Source organism: Uranotaenia lowii, chromosome 2 (genome assembly GCF_029784155.1).
Source record: "Uranotaenia lowii strain MFRU-FL chromosome 2, ASM2978415v1, whole genome shotgun sequence".
NCBI classification, from domain to species: Eukaryota; Metazoa; Arthropoda; class Insecta; order Diptera; family Culicidae; genus Uranotaenia; species Uranotaenia lowii.
In genome coordinates this window covers 178,469,174-178,491,888 of record NC_073692.1, presented here as the reverse complement: position 1 = coordinate 178,491,888, position 22,715 = coordinate 178,469,174, and the positions used below count along the sequence as shown (strand labels likewise).

The 22,715-nt window shown below is 33.1% G+C and overlaps 1 protein-coding gene across 2 annotated transcripts in view; it reads left to right on the top strand.

Moving 5' to 3' along the window:
- Positions 1-22,715, top strand: part of LOC129742336 (uncharacterized) — a 390,821-nt gene that overhangs the window by 2,219 nt on the left and 365,887 nt on the right. The gene's annotated exons all lie outside the window — the stretch shown is intronic.

Below are 22,715 nucleotides of genomic sequence, written 5' to 3'. Positions count from 1 at the left end.
ACCATATTCGTACAATCGAACATCAGGCCAAACTCTAACCAAAAGGTTTTGTACAACATCTGAATTCAGCTTCTTCTTTACACAAACCAATTTTTTCGTATTTTTTCCTCAAAAATGACCCTTCTAAGATGCTCACTGAGTTTCTGTTTCGAAATAGCTCAGGAATTCAGTGAGCATGTTTAACAGTTCATTTTTGAGGAAAAAATACGAAAAAGTTGGTTTGTGTAGAGTAGAAGCTGTATTCAGGTGTTGTACAAAATCTTTTGAGTAGAGTTTGGCCTGAAGTTCGATTGTACGAATATGGTGCTCAACAAAAATTAATTTAAAATACCAAAAGATCACAAATAGTTTAAAGTTGTAAGTCTGACAGTTTAAAAAGAATCGGTCAACTAGGTAATTTTTATCAGCGTTTTTACTTTGATGCAATTTGACGTGGCACACCCTTTAAAATAATTTTCAAAAAATGAGTATACTGAACAATACTGTAGTTTAGATTTTTAACAATCAATTTTTGAACAGATATTTGTGTGCATCCACTATGTAGTATGATCAGGGATAATGACTTTTTATTGATAGCTTGTAAACTTGTGAATAAGGATTTAATTTCCAATACTATTTCCCAACTAATGATTATCATATAAATTCGAAAAATACATCTTTTTCTTTATCTTTATCATTAACTTCATGACCACACTGAAAAGAATCTACATTTACAAACAAGTTCAGAAAAATGAAAGTAAACTACAGTAAAAAAAATTAAAACACACAAAATGAATGAAAGTATTAATTCAAGTTTCGAATCAATCTACAAATTATCAAATTATGATTCAAAACATCGTTTATAAATGTAAGTAAGAAATTTGTATAAAAATTCAAATTTGATTGATCAGGCCGACAAAAATATTTTTTTTCTGTTGTCACCCTATTCAATTTTTGCAGTATTTTATGGAAAACTAGGTGACTCGGAAAACTTTGTTGAGCCTTTGAATTTTCACGAAAGATAATGTTCATGAAAGTTCATGAAACTGAATTGGTACTGTATAATGGAGTGGACAGTTTCTGGACTATTTTCGAAATATTTATGTCAAATTATGCTAAGTGGACTTTAACAAAACTCAGTCAAAAAAAAAAGATGTCAGGATTTATTATTATCCATTTTTAAACAACTATTTTTGTTTACCAAATGGGGTGAACATTGGCCTTTAAATCAAGGTTGAGCTTCCATCAGTGCAATCTATTAGTGCGTTGTATTTAAAAAATTCGCCTTGTCTCTCGGTAGAACTTGAACCCACATCTTGCGCCTTGGGTTCAAGTCCTACCGGGAGACAAGGTGAATTTTTTCGCATGTTCGCATTGTCTAGTCCCTGAAATTTCAACTAACACAGTTGGATTCATTTCTCTACAAAAAAAAAAGTTTCGCTGACTGAATGTTTGATTCAAGACCCATCTCTGGGTCGCAGTTAAAAAAAAAGTTATTGTTCAGTTTTTATTTATTGATTTCCAGCGAAACCTGAAAGCGAATATCTTCTGAGATGAAATCACAAATTTTTTTCCGTTTTCCTTTAAATATTTTCTTTGATAACAGAAGACCCTGGATGCTGTTTTGTCCATTTTCGATTAATCCCAAAGAAAGTACATCAAAAATGTTTTATTGACAGCAGTTTTGATCAGTTGTCTTTCTTTTTTCACCAAAGTAGAAGTATTCTTCACCGTAAACCAAATTTGCGGACATGGCTCATCACTATTAACAGTGATAAAAAAAAACTCTTCTTATGGTACCTATCAAATTTTGCGATTTTTTATACTTCAAATAATTTTTTTTTCGTGCTCATTCCATGTCTTGGATTGCATTTCATTCTCTACCTGCAATTATATGATCATCTTTTCGATTTACATCTAATGATATTTATAAAAATATTCTTAATTCGAACAAATAGCATTAAACTTAAAATTCAAATCGAAGTATGATTCACAACAACTTCAAATCAATGGGTTTTGAATATTTTTACATTTCAGACACTAAATTTACGTAGAGAATAAAGGTATTTTCATAGAGAATAAAGGTACGCGATTTCATAGTATGTTAATAAATTTGTAGACTTAGATTTTTTTCGTTGTTCTTCTATTAATTTCTTTTTTAATTTCTCTCTGAGCTTAAAATAATAAAAAAAAATTATTATAGTAGAATAAAAAATTAATTCAAAATTGTAAAACTTTATTTAAATTTTTGTCGCTATTTCTAATCAATGGCTCTAGGAATATGTTTAAACTTTGTTTATGTTGATTCAACAGTTTGATTTCAATTGTGATATTGCGTTCAAAATCAAAAATTCAATTCAAAAATTTTCTTTGCAAATCTGAATCATTTATCATTATATCTATCACTAGCTGACCCGGTAAACTTCGTTTTACCTAAAGTATAAATCGTAATAAATGTTTAATTTCATCTACACGTCGTTAACTGCATTGTGCTCGCCAATAGATTCTTATGGAAATCGTAACAAATAAAGTTTAATTTGTATTGGGACCCCCTATCATCAAAAGTGAGATCCTTGAAACTATTATACAAACCATCTCTGACCCAAAAAACCCTCGGATACCAAATTTCACTTCATTCCGACCGACCATTCATACGTGATGTTATCACAAAGAAAACGCCTCCATTTTTATATATAAGATGTGAAGAGATAATTTTGTATGGGGACCCCCCTTTCATAAAAAGTGAGATTCTTGAAAGTATTATACAAACCATCTCTGACCCAAAAAACCCTCGGATACCAAATTTCACTTCATTCCGACCGACCATTCATACGTGATGTTATCACAAAGAAAACGCCTCCATTTTTATATATAAGAAGATTAATGTGTTAACCAATTATATCTTAATTTTATTTTTTTTATTATAATCAGATATCTGGTTCCAATCTATCACAATTTGTTTTGATTATGGATAAAAATTTTCATAAAATTCAATTTATTTATTCCAAGTTCTTGTATTCGAAAATGTTATTGATTCAAATGCCTGTTTTTGACTTCTGATACTTAGTGTTGGATCGAATAATGAGTTGATCTAATTTATATCTTGAATATGTTAAATGAAGGACTTTGTAATGGAATATTTCATTGTTATCTGTTTAGTCGCTTATAGTGTGTCAAAATTTTACCCTTCAATGTATAGCGTTGTTTTAAAACAACACTTATTAAAATCTAAATATTTCGGAATCGCGTGAACATTTTTAAGTTATGTGTTAACATACATATTTTTTAGATATAAAATTAGCCCATAGAATTTTCATTGTTATTTTAATCAAAGAAGAAAATATCAAATAAAGTATGCAAAAAAATTGCAAAAATCATTTTATCTTATTTTTTCAAAGTAGTTTTTGGAAAGTGTCACATGTCACATTGGTTCAATTTGTCTGATAAGTTTCCGAGTTATGCCAAATAAAAAAATATATTTAAAAAAAATTGGTAACAGCGAACTACGATGAAAATTACCACACTAAATTTTCTCTCGTAAATACTAAGAATTCAACAAATTTATGTCAATCGTACTCAAGAACTGATGCGTGGAGACAAATTGATCGTAACTGTTTTTGAAGTATTTGAATCAATTTTCAACATGTGATATTTGGATCAATTTTCATCGTTTTACCCTAGAGGTTCAAAAAATTAAGGAAAAATAAATCTTGAAATTGCGATAACTTCAGAATGAAAGGTTGTAGAGACTTAAAATCTATGGTGCAAAATATGCGCATGAGACTTAAAAAAGTTTAACATTTCTTTAATCAAACTACTTAATGCTCTAGAAGTCAAGGAAAACAAAACTAGATAATTGGAATTAGATAAGAACACTAGAAGGGCCCCCTGTTACAATATCTCGAATAATTTTACTGTTATATAAGTTAAGGGGCCTCTAGAATAATCATTGCAAAAACAATGCAAAAAACCACGAAATTCAAGCTGATTCCAAAGAAAAATCGAAGATAATTCAAGAAGAAATTAAGAAAAAACCGGCTTGGGTTTTCGTTTTTCATCGAACTCGTCAGTAGTTTTCAAATTGTTTTTCAAACTCCCGAGAACAATAATTAAGATAAAACTTAATTACTGACACCTAGTTAAAAAATTAGCACAATTTTAGTTTTCTGTTTTTTTTTTTTCAATGTGAATAAATGCAGCAAAATACGAACTTTTTTACAATATTCTGGAAATTGTTGATAGCTTTACTTGTTCACTTTATTTTGAAAACCTGGGCATGTTGAAAAAAATTCGAGGAATTTGGATTGCTTACCCATCAATAAATATTACTCCGCTTTCTTCTAATTATTGAATTAGGATTATAATTGAAGGTTCCAGCTAATTAAACATAAGGTTGGATTTTGAGATATTTTTTTCACTTTAAAAAAAGGTTACGGATTTTACAGTTGCTGGAATGATTTTCCTAAGCTTAGTCAAAATTTTAATAAGAAAGAGAGAGAAAGAAGATATAGTACAAAAAAGAACTTCTCATTTTAAAAGTGAAAACATCATGTAAAACTTCAAGAAAACTTTAAACTAACATTATTTGTGAGGAACTTTTCAAAAAGCAATTGATAGAAATAACTATGTTTATTTTCTGAGATGGCATATTGAAAAATAATCGATTCATAGGGGCCCCCCAGAAAATTACCCCGGGCTCATCGATGGCTTAATGCGGCCCTGGGTTTGAGTGTATCAATAAATGTTGTCACATTTATATTATTTCAAAAATTAATTAAAATAAATCAGTATAAAAAAAAACAAATTTTAAGTATGTTTTAAACTAAACACTTTTTAACTCTGCACTGGATTGAGATAGAGCCCTCATTATTTCAAAAAAGTTTCATATATTGATATATTTTGATGATATTTAAAACTATGTAGAAAAAAAAAATTTCTCTATCTTATCAAAAAGTGAAAGTTAGAGTTTTTATTTTTATCGAAGAAGGTTGTGGCTAATTTTTGATACTTTCACGTTATGAGGAACGGTCTAAGTAAGAAGGTGATGTTCTGAAGACACCTAACTGCGGAAATGAAAACAAAAATTCTGGGAAAATAGTCCCACTTTCGGTCATTTTGGGCCACAGTACACTGGAAGAAGGAAAGGATGCCAAATATCAATTGAATCGAAAAAAATAAAAAAAAATTTAAAAAAATTAAAAAAAACCATTTCTTGTACCCTTATACCATCCCATGCCAAATTTAATTCTTATTTGTTTGATTAATTTTAAAGTTATGTGAAAAATTGTAAGAAAGCCTCAATCTTCCCCACATATCTTCCTTTTGAAAAGAAGAAGGGGTCTTTAATAATTGTAGAAATATTTCTCGTGTCCAAATATTCTACCGTGTCAAATTTGGTTTCATTTTCTTGATCGGTTCTCGAGTTATGCAAACATATGTCTTTTGCTCGGGACACCTCTCCTCCTTTCAATTGAGGCGGAGGAGTCTCGAACCATTATATGAACCTGCCCTGGCCTTCAATACACTCACCTGTCATGCTTTACATTTGTTCAATATTTACCGAGTTTATAGGGAACAGACAGACAGACAGGTCATGTCGAGTTTCGGAAACCGACCATATACATTTTGTAGATTGGCCCAAGAAACTGACCTGTGCAAAATTTAAGCTCAAACGGACTTGATTAAAGAGTGCCTCGAATTGTTTAAGTTTCGGTTTTCGACCCTCAAAAATCGCTAAAGGGGAGACCAAAGGAAATCAGAAAAATCGATATTTTAATTTTTATGCCAAATGACTTAAAAATGCATCAAAATATCAAAATCGACTCAAGAATTTCAAGAATCACCAAAGGGACCAAAGGAAATTAGGAAAATCGGAATTTCTATTTTTATGCCAAATGACTTAGAAATGCATGAAACGTTGAGATTTGATGTAACCTCGAAAAAGAAATGTTTGGCCAAAAAGCTTATTTCAGGAACTTTCGGTTTTTAGAAGATCGGGCGGTTTTCCGAAAAAAACGGCTAGATCCCAGAAAGTCTTTGTTCGGACAAAATTTTTTTTCGAGAAAATACCAGATCTCGACGTTTCGTGCATTTTTAAATCATTTGGCATCAAAATTAAATTTTCAATTTCTCGAATTTCCTTTGGTCCCCCCTTACGTGATTTTTGAGGGTATAAAAACCGAAACTTTAAGCAAGTTGAGGCACCCTTAATCAAGTCCTATTAAGCTAAAATTTTGCACAGGTCGGTTTTTCTTGGGAAAATCAACAAACGGTCGGTTTTCGAAATAGAATCATGATTTTTTTTCCATACTTTCATTGCCACCCTAATGTATGTATGTAAATGACATCCAATGCTTATTCCCTTAAGTGTGTATAACTAGACTGCTGAAAAAGTTACCTTCTGTCTTCCATTTTTTTTTCGATGCCTTTTGGGTCACCAAGCATCGGTGGAAAGTTTGAGATGATTTGGTTGATTCCTAAACAAGCAATACGCGTTTCAATTTTGTATGGAAGTCGAAATTTTTGCATTTGAAACCATCCAAAAAATTCAAACAAGCTTGAATTGAAGTTTGTGTTTAATTATTGATCTAGCCAATTTTTAAACCTCACTTTTTGCTAGCATATTAAAAAAGTTAAAAACATTTCAAAATAAAATCTGAATCTTTTAACAATGTTTTAAAACCGGCAGGCTTTGTTTGCTAGAGCTTGCTTTAATTTCAAGAAATTCTTGCCAAGGTTATATGAACATAAAAACTCATTGACTATACAAAACAGTTTAATGAGAATTTTTATTTTCATCCTACGGTTAAACTTTTTTTTCGATTAAAGTTCTCTCTACTATCTTGATGGCATTCGCGACTTTATCGCAACAATGCTGACAGTTCTTGAAAAACTTTTTCGGTACAACTGTGTTCGATGTTTACACTTTTTTTTATTATTTTATATTTTATTTTATTTGCACTTGAACCCGAACTCGCGGACATCGGCTCAGGAGGTAACTGACTTATATTTTTTCAAACCATCAGTACCTCTGCTGTGATTTAGAAATGGAAAATATGGTTTTTCATACAAAGTTAAAAATCACTGCGCTAATTCAGGACTGTGTGAATTCCTTCCAAAATTGATTTGCTATTGGTGGCAGTGAATGAGAAGCGTAAAAATTCATAAATTAAAAATTCCACACATAGCTAGTGGTCTAGTGTTTCACTCTAATGAGATTTAGAATTCGGCTCAATATGGTAAAACCCTCAATAATTGTTTTATTTGTCTCTTAAACCCATATTATCAAAGAACGAATAACCGCAGATTTGTGGCATCGTGTTTCTCTTCACCACAAGTACAATTGATCTTTGTGTAAGCCACCTCATGTACAGCCAGTGCACTGTAGTGTCAGCACTCTTGTATAGGAATAATTTTGCTTCATTAAATTGTTCAATGATCCAAGTCCCTCCATTAAACTTCCAACTTTACGGATCCAGCAATCATTTTTAACTGTCCGTTTTTATTCTACGCAGGAGGTATGCAAAGTTCTACGGTGGAAGAATCCCGCAGCTTAATATTTGATCACAAAATAAAAGCTCGGTGTTTCCACAACTATACTTTCATCTGCGATTACGGCATCAAAATTTTATAACTCTTATGAATTTCCATAAATCACATCCCTCGTATGAGCGCAGAGCGTCTGTCAGCGGCCCATTCGTATGAAAGACTAGAAACATTCCTCCCCGGACATGTTGATGGAGTGCAGCGAATACGAAAATCCTCACGACAACCGATCTCCGGAGAATTCTGACTTGTGCGGCACTTTGTAAGCTCCCTAGCAAAGTTCCCATGTAATGAAATTCTGTACCCATTAGTCGAGTCTAGAAGCTACTCGTTACGACGTCGTCGTGCTGCATTGGAATGATGATGCATTCGTTGTTTAAATATGCATAAATTTACCACTGACGTAACAAGATGTACAGACAATTGGCGCTGATGAACCATAGAATGGTTCCTTATTGGCTTTTTATTAGGCCGGAACAAATTTCAAATCCTTCTTTTGTCACTCAGAGTTGGAACATCGCGAGGGGGGGGACAATAAAAAATAATGCGAAAAACAAATAAATTGGAATAAATTGCACAAAATCTTGCATGCAAAAAATTGCATGCTATATCATTGCACAAAACCTATAAAATAATGTAATTTTTTATTGAAAAATTCAATAAAATCAAGAATACACATGGTGAAATTACTCCCATCTTCCAAAATTTCTTTTTGGTCTTGTAATCTTTCGGATACTTGAATTTTTTATCAAAATTTCCATGAAATACTTGAAACTTTATTTATTTCCCCCTTCGGGTTTTTGGAAATTTCGAAGGGGGGGGGGAGACAAAAGAAGAAATTGATATTTGTTCCAGCCTTATTCTCTTCAAATGGTTTTTCAACGTTCCAAATCAACTTTTTCCTCACAACTTTTGGTTTACAAAATAAAATCCCCTTTGGAGACGAAAATTTTATACAAGAGGCCAACAACTCAATCGAAATATTATTAAACATTTAATCCAGAAATTTTCAATCATCCATTCTTCATTCAAATTTTCCCTCATAATTTGTAACGACGAGCTTCCTTTCCCATAATCCTGGCCAGTCCCGAGCAGAGCTCAAGGGTCTCCCATGAGTATGCTTATGCTGATGAGTTTTAATTAAGAACGCGGCATCTCTGGTTCTGTCCATCTGTTCGTCTCTCCATCCATTCACATCGATCCCCAATCCGTGGTTGGTCCCTAAAGCGCCAAACTCGGAACGATCCGCCATTCGGCCATAGTCGAAGTCATCATCATCAACATTGCATGACTCTTCTCTTCTTGTCATGTGCAAGTGTGTGGTCAGCTCTTTTTATGCTAATATGCGAATGGTATGCTCGATGTGGTTTTGTCCTATACTTCATTCTGCTGAAAGTACCATTAGCAGACATAAAGCTTTGGGGCTGCTACAGACGGCTTGAGTTGTTTTTTTGTCCCTTTCGATTCTAGCAGATACTTGGATGCCTGGGAAGATGTGCAGATTGTACGACGAGACGCTGCTGTATGGGTCCAGCATCATCGGTTCAATAACTCCTGAATGATTGTGAACTCTCCGGCGGGACTTCATACATAGCTTCTGATGGCCACTTGGCCGGGCCTGTATTAATGATGAAAATTATCCACACGACCGCCTCCCGGACAGTTAGTTGACTTTGGCCATGAACAGTTGTTCATAGAATCATCTTGATGGCTGGGCGAGGTTGGGCAAAACATCGTTCAAGCAAAAGATCGTTGCCATCTCAAACAAATTTTGTTAAGATGAAGCATTAGATATTAAAAAAAAAACAATATGAACATTAGTCATTGATACTGTTACTTTTTGAAAGTGGTGTTTGTTCCACTAGCCAAACGTTTTTTTTCAGAAAAGTTATCTTAAAATGGATATGATTTACATAGTTGAAAAATGGGTGTGAATTAATAGTAAAAAAAATCGAAATTTCTATAAAATTCCCGATTGAGGTGATCAGGTTTCCAATGGACACTCATGATATGGAAAACAAAATATAACTTTTAAATAAACTATCATCAATTACTCCTAATTGAATAAGAGATTTGGAAACTTCTTAAGAAGAATTAATGTCGTAGATCAGGAATGAGCAAACCGCGACCCTCAAGACATGTTTGTGCGGCCCGCGAAGCTTATCTCAAATTACATTTATTTCACAATTTGTTTCAAGATTGTTAGTTATCATTAATTAACAGTCCCTAAAAACCTAAAAACATAATATTGTGAGTGCTCCTACTTTAGGCCTAGAAGCTACTTTAGTCCTAAATTGCCAAAAATTATAAATAATTCATTTTTACTAGCAGAGGATAAAGATACTCCTATGCACACAATGCATCTTATTCTTCCTGAATTCTACCATACCATTTTTTGCCATAAAATCTCTTTTTGATAAAATTTTTAACGTTTTTTAAAAATGTACCTCTCTATCAGTGGTAAATCAGACAGCTCAATAAGTGGGGCGCGTTTCGAGAAATTAGAAAGAGTAAGGAAAAAAATCGTTTTTTCGCTGTCCAAGCCAAAGTTTAAAAGGAAAACACTTTTCCTATGAAGTATACCCAAGTAACATGTAAAGTTTTTGAGCAGGCTACTAGATAAAACTTTAATTTTATAAGGGGCTAGAGTAGTCTTATAAAACTTTCCATGTTACTTGGGTATGCACCATACTACCTATTTTCCCTAAAATTAAAGAAAATCAATGGAAAACCCGGAAAATTTGTAAAAGATCCAAAAATAGCAGACTTTTGAATTCAATGTTCCATTTTTAGACTTACATCATCAAAACTTCATATCGACACCAACAATTATTGATTTGTGCAAATTTTCAATTAGGGCATAATTTAGATCCAGTGTTGAACATTTCTAACATATTTTGCCAACTTTATGCAAATAAACTAAATTTTGATCATCCAAATTTTTCCAAATCCTTTAATAACGGAAATGAAGCTTGCAGATAAGATGCAAATGGATGCTTACATCACTTGTTTGCAGTTGAAGTTTTCCCATGATCGTCTTAATTGATGACATTTATGTAGGATTTAAGTGTTTTATTGAGTTTTTTTTAAGAGGCGTAGATGCAATATGATTAATTGGAAAAACGTAATGTAGGTGTTAGTTAATTTATTATTTCTTTTTCCTAGCAATGTTAAAATTGTATGGAGAAATGAAGCGTTTTTGATTTTGATTCCAGACGGAAATAAGTAAATTTTCATAATAAAGACTGGGTGAACGATTATAAATTTCTCATCGACATAACTCTGCCAAATTCTTATTTTTATTTTTATTATATGTAATTCGATGATTCAACCCAAAAATGGCATGTGGAAATTTTCAAATTGATTAGTTTTGGTTAAAACCGATCTTTGATAACTGATAAACCAATAATACATAAAAAACCAAAAGTTGATTTTACATCAATTTACTACCCTCCATTCAATCAAGGACTCAGATATTGCTAAGAAATTCTAGAATCAAAGATACATAGTTTTCAAAAAAAATCAATTATCAATTTATAGAAATTCCAAAAATTAAGATTACAACTTCTGCTGACTTTATAAAAGAAAATTATTCAATATATTATGTATTAAATATTTTAATTTTTTCAACAACTTTGTTGAAGACTGCGAAATGATTTGACTTACGGTATTAAAAAATATCAAAGATTCAATTTTTAACAAAAAGAAAACTTGAATAACTTTTTTTTCTCAGAGTTCAAAATTACTCACGGTCTTAGAGAAAGTTGATCATTGAATTTATAGATATTGGTATGTTACAGTTTTGTCAAACAAGTACACAAATTAAATAGCTAATTTTTACCTAGTTTTTAAGGTTATTTCGAAAACTAGAGCAAAAAAACTAATTGAATATTCAGATTCAGCGCCCCTGAATAAGCCAAAATTAGCACCTCGGAAAAATGTTAATTTTGTTGTCTTGTTTTATGAATTTGAAATTTGAAAGGCATATCATGCCTAAACATTAGTTAAATTGAGTGATTTTACTTCAAAGTTAAAAATACACATTGCCAAGGTTGTAAGATTTTCGTGACTCAGCCTTAGGATACCTATCCCAGAGGTATCTAAATTATATTAATAAAATTTTCTAAATCTGTAAAAAAAAATTAAAATCAAAAATGTTAACTGTAACATTTTAAAATCTGGTTAAAAATATGAGAAAGTATGAATTTTAAACATTGATCAACATTTTAATGCAATGATTTCAGACGGCACTTCATATTAACAAAAATAACCGTTTATAGCAAAAAAATGATGCTTCACGTTAAAATTCAAACTAATCGTGAAATAACATTTCGAAAATGGGCACAGAAAAAATCGCTATGATTAAGCTACATAAATTTTTAAAATGGAAGGGATGACGAAGACCATATTTTTGCATCGGTTCGAATAAGAAAAGGGGTTTTCTCAAAAAACGGTTTCAGACTTTCCAAATTTTTCGTTTTTAATAAATAAAATGGAATCAAAAAAATTTTTTTTCAAAACCCAAAAATTTCAAATCAATTAAAATATTAAATTATGAAAAACGATCAAGGTTTAGCGATGAACCTATTCAATTTCGGTTGATAAAATCACTTTGAATTAAAAAAAAAGTGTATGCAAGTAGGTAAATCAATTTGTGTTATTTATCTTTTCCAGATTTGATTTTTTTAAAAATTTGTTGTTTTAAAAATATAGTATAGCTCTTTAACCTACTATTACCTATTTTTTTTATGCGGTTCGCCGAAAGGTTGGAAGTTGGTGTCCCACAAGGCAGCATAAACGAGCTCAGCAAATTACCGAAGCTTGGTATAACTCGTCTATTCGCCGATGATACAGCCTTATTTTTTTTTTAAACAAACACAAACACATACAGGATCTCAATGAAACATGAAGTTTCCTCGAAGAGATTCCTTTTTCCTTAACTCTAAGCGTACATCTTTCGAGGATATGATGGCTAGCATCTTACAAATGCTAAAACCACCAACCCACCGAAAGTGTACTATGTATGCCGTGACCGGGATTCGATCTAATACCCCCTGGCTTAGAAGACATGAAGGGTATCCTCTACGCCACGGGCGGCTTTTTTGTTTCCAGTCCAATCGTTTTGCAATTTACGGGTAAAAAATTGTCTTGATTAAAGCTTTGAGAGAAATATTCTTAAAAAGCAATCAGCCCATGCAGAAAAAAGTTAACTATGAAAAATCAGTATTTTTTGGCTTCTCTCGAGCAAACTACCTTAAAATCCCATTCACGCTTGAGACTCAAGCAACCCTCCCCATGGTCAGATCTTACTGAAACTTGGCATGTGACCTTTGAATTAATTAATGTTCAATTTAAACTTGAAGCGAGTCACATTCATCATTGTTAGTTATTCTTATATGAAGATAAGTACACTGTATTCTTGTTTTAGTAGAATATCCATAACTTCTTCAATTTTCAACCGTTATTGATAAACTACCACTTGAAATTTTTGTTTTGAAATGACATTCACGTTTCATAGAAAATCAGATTGTTAAAATGCTACCACTGAGTCTTAAATTGTCGATAATACGAAATTTTCTAAAAAAAAACGCGTTTTTTATTATTTTTTTTATCACAGCTTCACTAATTACAACAATACTTTTGATCAAACGCAAAAATTGAGTTTAGATGATCAATAGAAAATTTATTCACCTTCAATATACAAAAAAGAGATTTCGAATTAATGTTCTGCAGTCCGAGATATTTGAATAGAAGTACAACCTCTTTTTTTATTTTTCTGAGATTTAATTTTTTCAGTATATCTCAAAATCTGTTCTACTGAAATATTTTTGAATTTCATTTTTGGATTCAGCTCCGAATTTTATATTAAAAATTGGGGTCAGTCAATGAAGTTAAGGATTTTTTAAAATTTTGTAAACAACTGTAATTAAACATACATACGATTAAAAAAATATATGAACTAGCTTTGAATCAAAAAAGCAGTTTTAGGCCTCAGAGTTTTGGAAACTCGAAAATGATCGAGTCAGTCTAATGATACACAATCTAATGATTTGGCTGGCACGTTAAATAAAAAAAACTATTTCAATCTCAAGCAGTTTATCTGAAAATCAAACCATGTTGAACGTCTAAAAATGTATTATCAAGCATGAATTAAACTTATTATCAAAAAGGTCTAGATATCGTAGTACAAGACGACTCTGTAAGTATGTAAATATGCATATTGGTTATCCATCATGGGTGCACGGATTCACCGCAGTTTCTGCCTAAGTTTGCCCACATGCATTCTTAAAATATTAAGTTCGACAAATCTCCAGTGCAGCTTACACTATACCATGGCCCCATGGCTTCGTATGAACTGTATATGTGAATGTATTGCGTGTGTTGATGTAAGTAAATTTTGAAAGAACGAGTCCATCAGGTGGGCTAGTTTACTTCAGATATTCCGGCATCCTTGAATATACCTGGTTTGCTGGCAACTGTTTGAACATTCTTAATACATAGTTAGTTATATGAGGAAACACATCTTACCTGTCGGCCCCTTGGGGATTTTTTGCAGATATCGGGAACCGAACCCAGTACCCTTGGCATACCAAAACCAGAATCGCCCCAGACTTCCGCTAGTCTAGTTCTAGGGGACAAAGACTGAAATTCGCTGGATAGTTTTTGTATCGTTTTTTTAACTGTTCGACCAAAATTCAGCAATTTTCGGAAAGGTTTGTAATCCTTTCAATTCAAAGTGTCGATGATAAACTTCGAATTTGTAATTTAGTTGTTGAAGTCCTAAATTTATGTCTTCTGAGTTGATAAAATTGAAAAAGTAAACATTGAAATTGACTACCGAGCTAGATAGCCGTTCTGCAACTCTGTCGTAATTATAATTTATGAACTGCATAAAAATTATGTTCGGTACAAAAGTTGCCCACTGGCTGTGCCTTGCTAGCTGGGTGGTAAAAATACTTATATACATACATACATACATATGAAAAAGTTGTTTGGTCCATGGGAACTACAAAAAAATGAAAATTTCGTAGAACAACACGAATCTAAAAAAAAAACAATTGAAGATTTGAATCAATAAATTGTACCTCAATAGGTCAAAATAATAATCAGTTCAGAATTTTTAAAATGCCTTCAATGATTAAAAAATTATCACAAAGCTCGTATACAGAGCTTTAATTTGAAGCTTATATTTGTGAAGATTGCAGGCCTTTCACTTTAAATGTAGTAAACTGTTGAAAAAAATTTCAAAAATCATTTCAAAAACTCAAAACAGTAGTAAACAGTTTTCAAAAGGTTTTAAGCAACCTTTAAAAGTGTTATATGAAGAGAAAAAGTATGCTTTACTTCAAGGATAGTTTGGTAAATCATCGTATACGTATAAAACAGGTTAAAACCTGCTGGTTGTATGATATATATGTATATATGTATATCATTTCGAAGAGAACATCAATAGCTTATATCATAGTTTCCCCTATTGCTGATGAGTCACTTAACCCAGTGATCTCTTGGCAGCTCTACCGAAACCTCTCGTTAAGTTCCGGTAGTTCATTCTTCTCATATCCCAAACATGAACCGTGTGGTGTAGAGGCTGATACTGGTCATAACTATATCTGTCTTCTTAGAGACTCTCATGCTGAAAACATAAACGACCTCCAAAGCAACAGCAAAACCAAATATACACAATAAATTAAATGAACTTTGGCACACATCTCGGAGCAATAAACCGAGAGCACGCAAATGGTCGAAGCTGTCGGCAGAGTAATAATTTGTCGAAAAAAAAGCAACAGAGACAAAAAAACCGGCACAAAAGTTTCCAGGCCGCTTTTTGCATGAATGTAGGCTTTAGTAGCAAGGGCTACAAGTTGCATGGCCTAGCTCCAGGGGTATAGCGTTTGATGCTCCATTTCGTCGAATCCAATTAGTTTTCGCCGCGGCTTGCCGAACTTCATTCGCGAAAAATCCACACCCGCAGCCTCGCTAGTGCGTCGATGTCGCACAAGATTAAAAATTGGGACGGAACTGCAAGCAGCCGATGCACTGCAAAACTGAAATGGGGGCTGTTGTTTTATTCAACAGAGAGAAAAGAAAAATTACCAACCAGCCGGCCGGGAGAGGTCAACTCGGCGAGGTCTTTCACTTGGCTTAGCTGGCGGCTTAACTCGGCTGGACCAGTTTGTTAGTTGCCGAGCAATCGAATGTAAACGGCACGCAGGCAGGGCTGAGGTCGTACACACATCATCATCCATTCAAAAGCAAGCAACCGTGCGGGGGTGGAGGTTCACACGCTTTCCAGCGATGCATAAATAAACTGTTGTTGGTTCGGTGCGGCTTCCTTCAAGTCCACAGATGATGACTGGTTGGCTTGGTGATGGTTGCAGTTGATGTTGCAGTTGTAGAGCTGGAGAAGAGGCTGCGAGTGTGAGGGAATTTGCAGCTGATGTGAATTACTTTATATGAACTTAAAGGTTATAGAACTGCATTGGGAAGTTGTTGTTGATGTACGAGAGAAATTTTTTAATCGTTGTTGACGGGTTTATAATCGATCATTGTTTACATACTGCTTGAATGATTCAATGTTGAATGTTTTCATGCTGCTGCAAGCAAAACCGATGCGTTTTAGTACAATAAGTCAGTGCTCCATGAAATTTCGTGTAAGTGTAGGGTCCTGAATTTAGGACCCAAAATCGAGCAAAGTAAATTTAATAAAATGAGAATTTGGTTTAAATGTCGATTGATAACATTTTAGTTTTGGCAGAGACTTCCGTAGGACATGACCCCAGAATAAGTTAGAACCGATTCAGCGAAAAGCCAAGTATATGTAAGCAGCGTTTATAAGCAAGAGTAATTGTTTTAAAAGACCACACAAATTTTATGATAAACTTTGCTGAACTTAAGTTCAAAACTGACTTTATGGTAACGAGAAAAAAAAATTAACATTCTGTTTTATGTCGAATATGTTTCCACTTTCAGACTTAATACAATCCAGACTTGAAATTTTCGAGATGTTGTGGTTCTTGTTCCGGTGTGAGCAAGGGAATGGCACTGCCAAGTGTTGCATGAGTATTCGTATGTAGGTACATTTCGAAAACTCCATCTGTCTGGCCGATATATTTTTACGCTATCGTGGCTTCAGCCTTCTTTTTTCTTCTCTCGAACCACCACGAAGGGTAAAGATGACCCGTAAAAACGCGCAAGACATTTCTTCTTAACTTGAACTGCTTGAAATACACCGATAGGTCAAGATCTACTTATTACAGATATTCGCACACTATTGACGATAACAAGCTATGGAACCGTTGGATTAGTCCTCACAGCGCAACCGCACTGCGTATGCCTGAATGAAACAAAAAATGAACATTTTCACGTCTTTCTGTGGCCCATCACAAGACAAACAAGTTGCCTGGCAAGAATCACTTCGATTAAATAAATCGACTGAGCGTAGTGTGTGTGTTTTAGACCGGTAGGATTCAATTCGTGATTGACCGTGACAAAAAACTACGTAAACAAACACCGGTTTTTTCGACTGGCTCAGGTAGAATACATGGCAAAGTGATGCGACTGGCAAGACGAGTTGAGAGAGTTGATATGAGTTCGATGCTCACTCTTGACTCGGCATTTTTTAATCACTAAGAAACCTCGTACATCTACAACACTCCAAGATTCCGTTATTCAAAGTCTAAGAAAAAAAAATCCGAAAAACATGCTTCGAAAAAAGGATTGTAGATCAGTTAAAATAATTTCACTCAAGAAAGCTCAATTTAGGAGCTTTTTTCGGATTTTTTTTCTTAAACTTTGAATAACGGAAAACTGAAGTGTTGTAGGTGAAAAATGTCTGAGATAAATGATTACGTTCCATTACGAGGTTTCAAAAACGATAAATTTTGTTTGGGAAACAAGAGAGATAGGGTTAGTTTCCCTACTTTGGACCCATTAAATGGAGGTCTTTAAAAAATCATATTTCCTAAAAATGGACGGGAGTATTAAATCTTTCAGGAAATTTATTTGTAGTTTATCTGCAAGTTTCAATGGAAATTTTCACATAGGTTTCACTGTTATTGAAAGATTTTCAAGAATATGGATGATAAGAATTTCCAATTTTGAACCTAAAGGCTCCTATTTTGGTACTAAACTGGTACTTTCATTGGACCTAGCACTTAAACTCCTATTATAAGTATGATTTTTCGAAAATCTATTTATATAAAAAAAGCAATTTCTGTGGGTTTGTTTGTTTGTTTGTTTGTTTGTTTGTTTGTTTGTTTGTTTGTTTGTTTGTTTGTTTGTTTGTTTGTCTGTTTGTTTGTTTGTTTGTTTGTTTGTTTGTTTGTTTGTTTGTTTGTTTGTTTGTTTGTTTGTTTGTTTGTTTGTTTGTTTGTTTGTTTGTTTGTTTGTTTGTTTGTTTGTTTGTTTGTTTGTTTGTTTGTTTGTTTGTTTGTTTGTTTGTTTGTTTGTTTGTTTGTTTGTTTGTTTGTTTGTTTGTTTGTTTGTTTGTTTGTTTGTTTGTTTGTTTGTTTGTTTGTTTGTTTGTTTGTTTGTTTGTTTGTTTGTTTGTTTGTTTGTTTGTTTGTTTGTTTGTTTGTTTGTTTGTTTGTTTGTTTGTTTGTTTGTTTGTTTGTTTGTTTGTTTGTTTGTTTGTTTGTTTGTTTGTTTGTTTGTTTGTTTGTTTGTTTGTTTGTTTGTTTGTTTGTTTGTTTGTTTGTTTGTTTGTTTGTTTGTTTGTTTGTTTGTTTGTTTGTTTGTTTGTTTGTTTGTTTGTTTGTTTGTTTGTTTGTTTGTTTGTTTGTTTGTTTGTTTGTTTGTTTGTTTGTTTGTTTGTTTGTTTGTTTGTTTGTTTGTTTGTTTGTTTGTTTGTTTGTTTGTTTGTTTGTTTGTTTGTTTGTTTGTTTGTTTGTTTGTTTGTTTGTTTGTTTGTTTGTTTGTTTGTTTGTTTGTTTGTTTGTTTGTTTGTTTGTTTGTTTGTTTGTTTGTTTGTTTGTTTGTCCACTATAGACTCAGCCGTCTTAAGAGCTAGAGGTCTGAAATTTGGCATGGATGCTCATTAGGACCAGGAAGGATGAAAAATGTTTTTAGATTTCCGGATGACCCCTTCAGAAGGGGTCGTCCATAGAAGACAAATATTGTTTTCACGACATTGACGTTATTTTTCGTCAGATCGTGTTGAAAATTTGCACATGAGTGTTTTGGAAGACGAGCAATCGATTTCAGGTGTCAAATTTTGTGTAAGGAGTCAGCCAAAAGGGTCGTCCATATTAACTGTTCACTGTTTTTGCGATATTGACGTTATTATACATCGTATTCAGATGAAAATTGGTACTCGATAGTTTTGAGTGGCGTGCAATCGATTTAAGGTATCAAATTCAGTGTAAGGGGCCGGCAAAAGGGTTCGTCCATATTAAATTTTCAGTATCTTAGTGATATGGACGTTTTCATAAATCTGATTGGGATGAGAATTTACACATAGGAGTTATTAGGGACAAACAACTGATTTCACTTATCCCAACTAAAATCAGGGGTCAGCCAAAGGGGTCGTCCATATTAAGTTTTATCTGTTTATGCGATATTGTCGTTATTATACATCGGATTCAGACGAAAACTGGTACACGAGAGTTTTGAGAGACGAGCAATGGATTTCAGATATTAAATTCAGTGCAAGGGGCCGACAAAGGGGGTCGTCCATATTAACCTTTCAATATTTTTGCAATATCGTCGTTATTATACATCGGATTGGAATGAAAATTTGCACACTGTAGTTTTCAGAGACGAGAAATCGATTTCAGATGTAGAATGTTTTGCCAGGGGTCGACGAAAGGGGTCATCCACATAAATTAATTTTTGACTGTGTTAAGCAAAATTGACGTTTTTATACAATGGATTCCTTTAAAAATGGGCACACGGAAGTTTTGAGGGAAGGGCAATCGATTTCAGATATCAAAGATCGTATAAGAGGCCACCGAAGAGGGGTTTGGATTTTTGGGAATAATTGCGTTGCAATGCAACGACTGAGTCGAAATTTGTACACGGGGTTATTGGGCACGGTCAATTGATTCCTGATTTCAAATTTAGTATCAGACGACAGGCAAAATGATCGTCTAATATTTTTGCAATTATTACTTAGCAATGACTTCAGAAGTGCATCTGGAAAATGCTTGCAATTGATTTCATACAAACTGTTCATGACATATTCCAAGTTGAATGCGAAACGGAGTTCGTATGGGGTCAGCTAGTATATTCATAAAAAAGGTAAACTTCAATCAGATATTATCATAAAAAAGTATTACAGCTTTTTAACAATCAAAAAAGTAAACTTTCTGTTATGAATAAATCAAACAAATCCACTCCCCGTCAACTCTATCAGCATAACTAAGCTTGCCAGATTGCCCGGTTTTATCCGGGTTTGCCCGGATATTTGAAATTTCGAGAAAGTCCGGTCCGGCCCGGTTGCCCAGATATCGTGAAAAAACTCCGGATATTGCCCGGATTTTTTCACAATTTTCACAAAGTAACCAAAAAAAATCAAAGTTTTTGAATAAGTTTCAACTAAATCGATTATCGGTATGGAAATTTTCAACGGTTGTTTCAAATAATTTCGCTTATTTACTTTAAATAAGTGTTCCAAAAAGCTGTTGGAAATCTGCTATTACATTATTAAAATATTAATTTCGATTTTTTTGCATTTTTTTTTGCTTTTATGTATAATAACACCGAAATTTTGCCCGGTTTTTGCCCGGATTCTGCCATTGCCATGCCCGGATTTTGCCAGGTTTTTTTGAAAAAATGCCCGGAATTGCTAGGCCCGGATGGTAGTGAAAAAAATTCTGGCAACCTTAAGCATAACAATAGCTGAAACTTTTTTGTGTTTACTTACTAGCCCAAGTAACCATAAGCATTAAGCCATTACCCTTAATCAGCATTAAATCAACATTTCTAATGCAAGTTAGCATTATATTAACATTCATAATGCTTTTTAGTTTTAAATCAGCATTATTAATGCAATTAAAAAAGTGGTGTGACCCAAACAGTACTTGAAGTACGAGTTTTTTCACCCACTTCATCAGTATCAAGGGTGGTCGAAATGGTAAAGGCACAAGGAAAGATAAAGGCTGCTGCGGGATCCTCGGTTTGAGACTCATTAAATGTGATTCATAATTCAATTATAATCACTTCTCATTTCATAGAACCCTTCATTAAGCAGGCATAATCCTTCATTCATCAGGTTGATTGATGTTGTAGATAATGATTTATTTTTTGAATTTCCATTTCACATCAATCACGATCAGTCCTTTCAGGCTACCATTAATTTATTTTCGGAAAAAAAAATTAACAAATGTTAAACCCATTAAATAGGACAAAAGTAAGTAACCATACAAGGAAAAAAAAGATGAATTCATCAAAATTCAAAAGTGAAACAGGTCAGAACATATTATTACATCTACCATTTTTAGTATTCTCGATTACGTGTGAGCGTCGTGGCGTCTATTAATTTAGGTATATGGGCACTGTAAATAGGGTATACTCTAAGATCTCCTCAACTGCTGTCTTACCGTTTCCATTGTTCCTGAAAATGTTGGTTTTTTCGGAAGACTCTTAACCTCCTTCTGAAATTCTCCATGGAGTTGATATTTGACAATTTGGCGGTATTTTGAGGCGTTTAGGGTAGTTATACAGTATTGACTCTCGTACAAAATAGAGCGATTTTCTCGGCTTCACTATCATATAGGAAGGATTTACCTCATGAAAACACAATTTGTTCACCAAAAGTTGCAGGTCATGTTACAGAATGGAAAACTAAAAAACAACAGTTAAGGAGATCTGAGAGTGTACTCTATTTAAAGTGTCTAGAAACCTTAATCAATAGGCGGGGCTGAGTTTTTTTGTAACTTACTGTATAATTGATAAATTTTACTCTTGTACACCTCTTGCATTGAGAGCCTCATACGTAATCATGGTTCCAAAAATCTTACACACCGTCAGTAGCTACACGACCAATGGCAAATCGAGATTGTGTCTTAAATTCAAGTTTCCTTAAAAATGGTGGGTGTAAAACAAGGTTGCCAGAATTTTTTCTAGACGTATCTGGACCGAACAAATCCAGTCAATTTTACCGAAAAACTTGGCCAAATCCAGCATTTCATTTCAAAATGTTCAAACCGATATTCGGGCAATATCCGGGCAAACTTGGTCAAAACCACGGAATTATTTAGTAAAAATAACGAAAAATATACTTGCAATATTTTTTTTCGACAAACCACATCAGCAGATTTTAAATTATATATCAAGCTTCCAAACACGAGTCATGATTATTACTAAAACTTGCCATTTAAAACTTCGTTTTGAACATAAAAATGAAAAAATCTCGGTTTATGTTACGTTTTAATAATGATGTCAATAAATCCGGAAAAAATCCGGGCTTTTTGCAACAAAATCCGGGAAACCGAGCCAGACCGGACTTACCTCAAATTTTGATTCTAATATTATAGCAAATTTGGATAAATCCGGGGAACCTGGCAACCTTAGATTGAAATGTTTTTCGTGATAGAATGGATAAGGATTTAAGGGAAATTATTTCAAATTTCTATTAGCAAACCTAAAAACTATTAGTTATTCAATAATATGAAAACGATAAACTTTGCTAATAATCCCAATTAAAATTTTAAGAAGACGAACAAAACTTACAAAGCTCACATGGTCAAACATGGTCCAATTTGTTAAGGTGATGAACAAAAAGCTATCAAAATTTTAAAAAGTTTCAAAAAGATTTCAAAAAAATTTAAGTGAACCCGAGCAAGGCCGGGTAAAATCAGCTAGTTTACTATAAAATACACGATGATCGATTTTTCTCGTTAACCACCCAAGCTTATTCTATTCCTGATAATTTTTTCAACAGCCTTATTGATTTTTATCGTGTAATGTATTATTTTTTGTTAGAAATTAGAATTTGTTTTGGAAATCTTCCAGAATTATTGTTTTCTGAACTTCCAAAAAATAAATTTGTGTAAACATGAAAATGCAAACATAAGACATGAGTCTTCGACAGTGGTAGGCAACCTTTTGAGTCGGAAGAGCCAAAAACCTCAAATTTTTAAAATTTTGGAGTCTGAAAGAGCCACATGAAAGATTTTTTTAATTAAAAAATCATAATAAATGAATGATGCGTTAGAGTTTTTTTCCAACTCTTGGATTTTTCTTTTCATTCT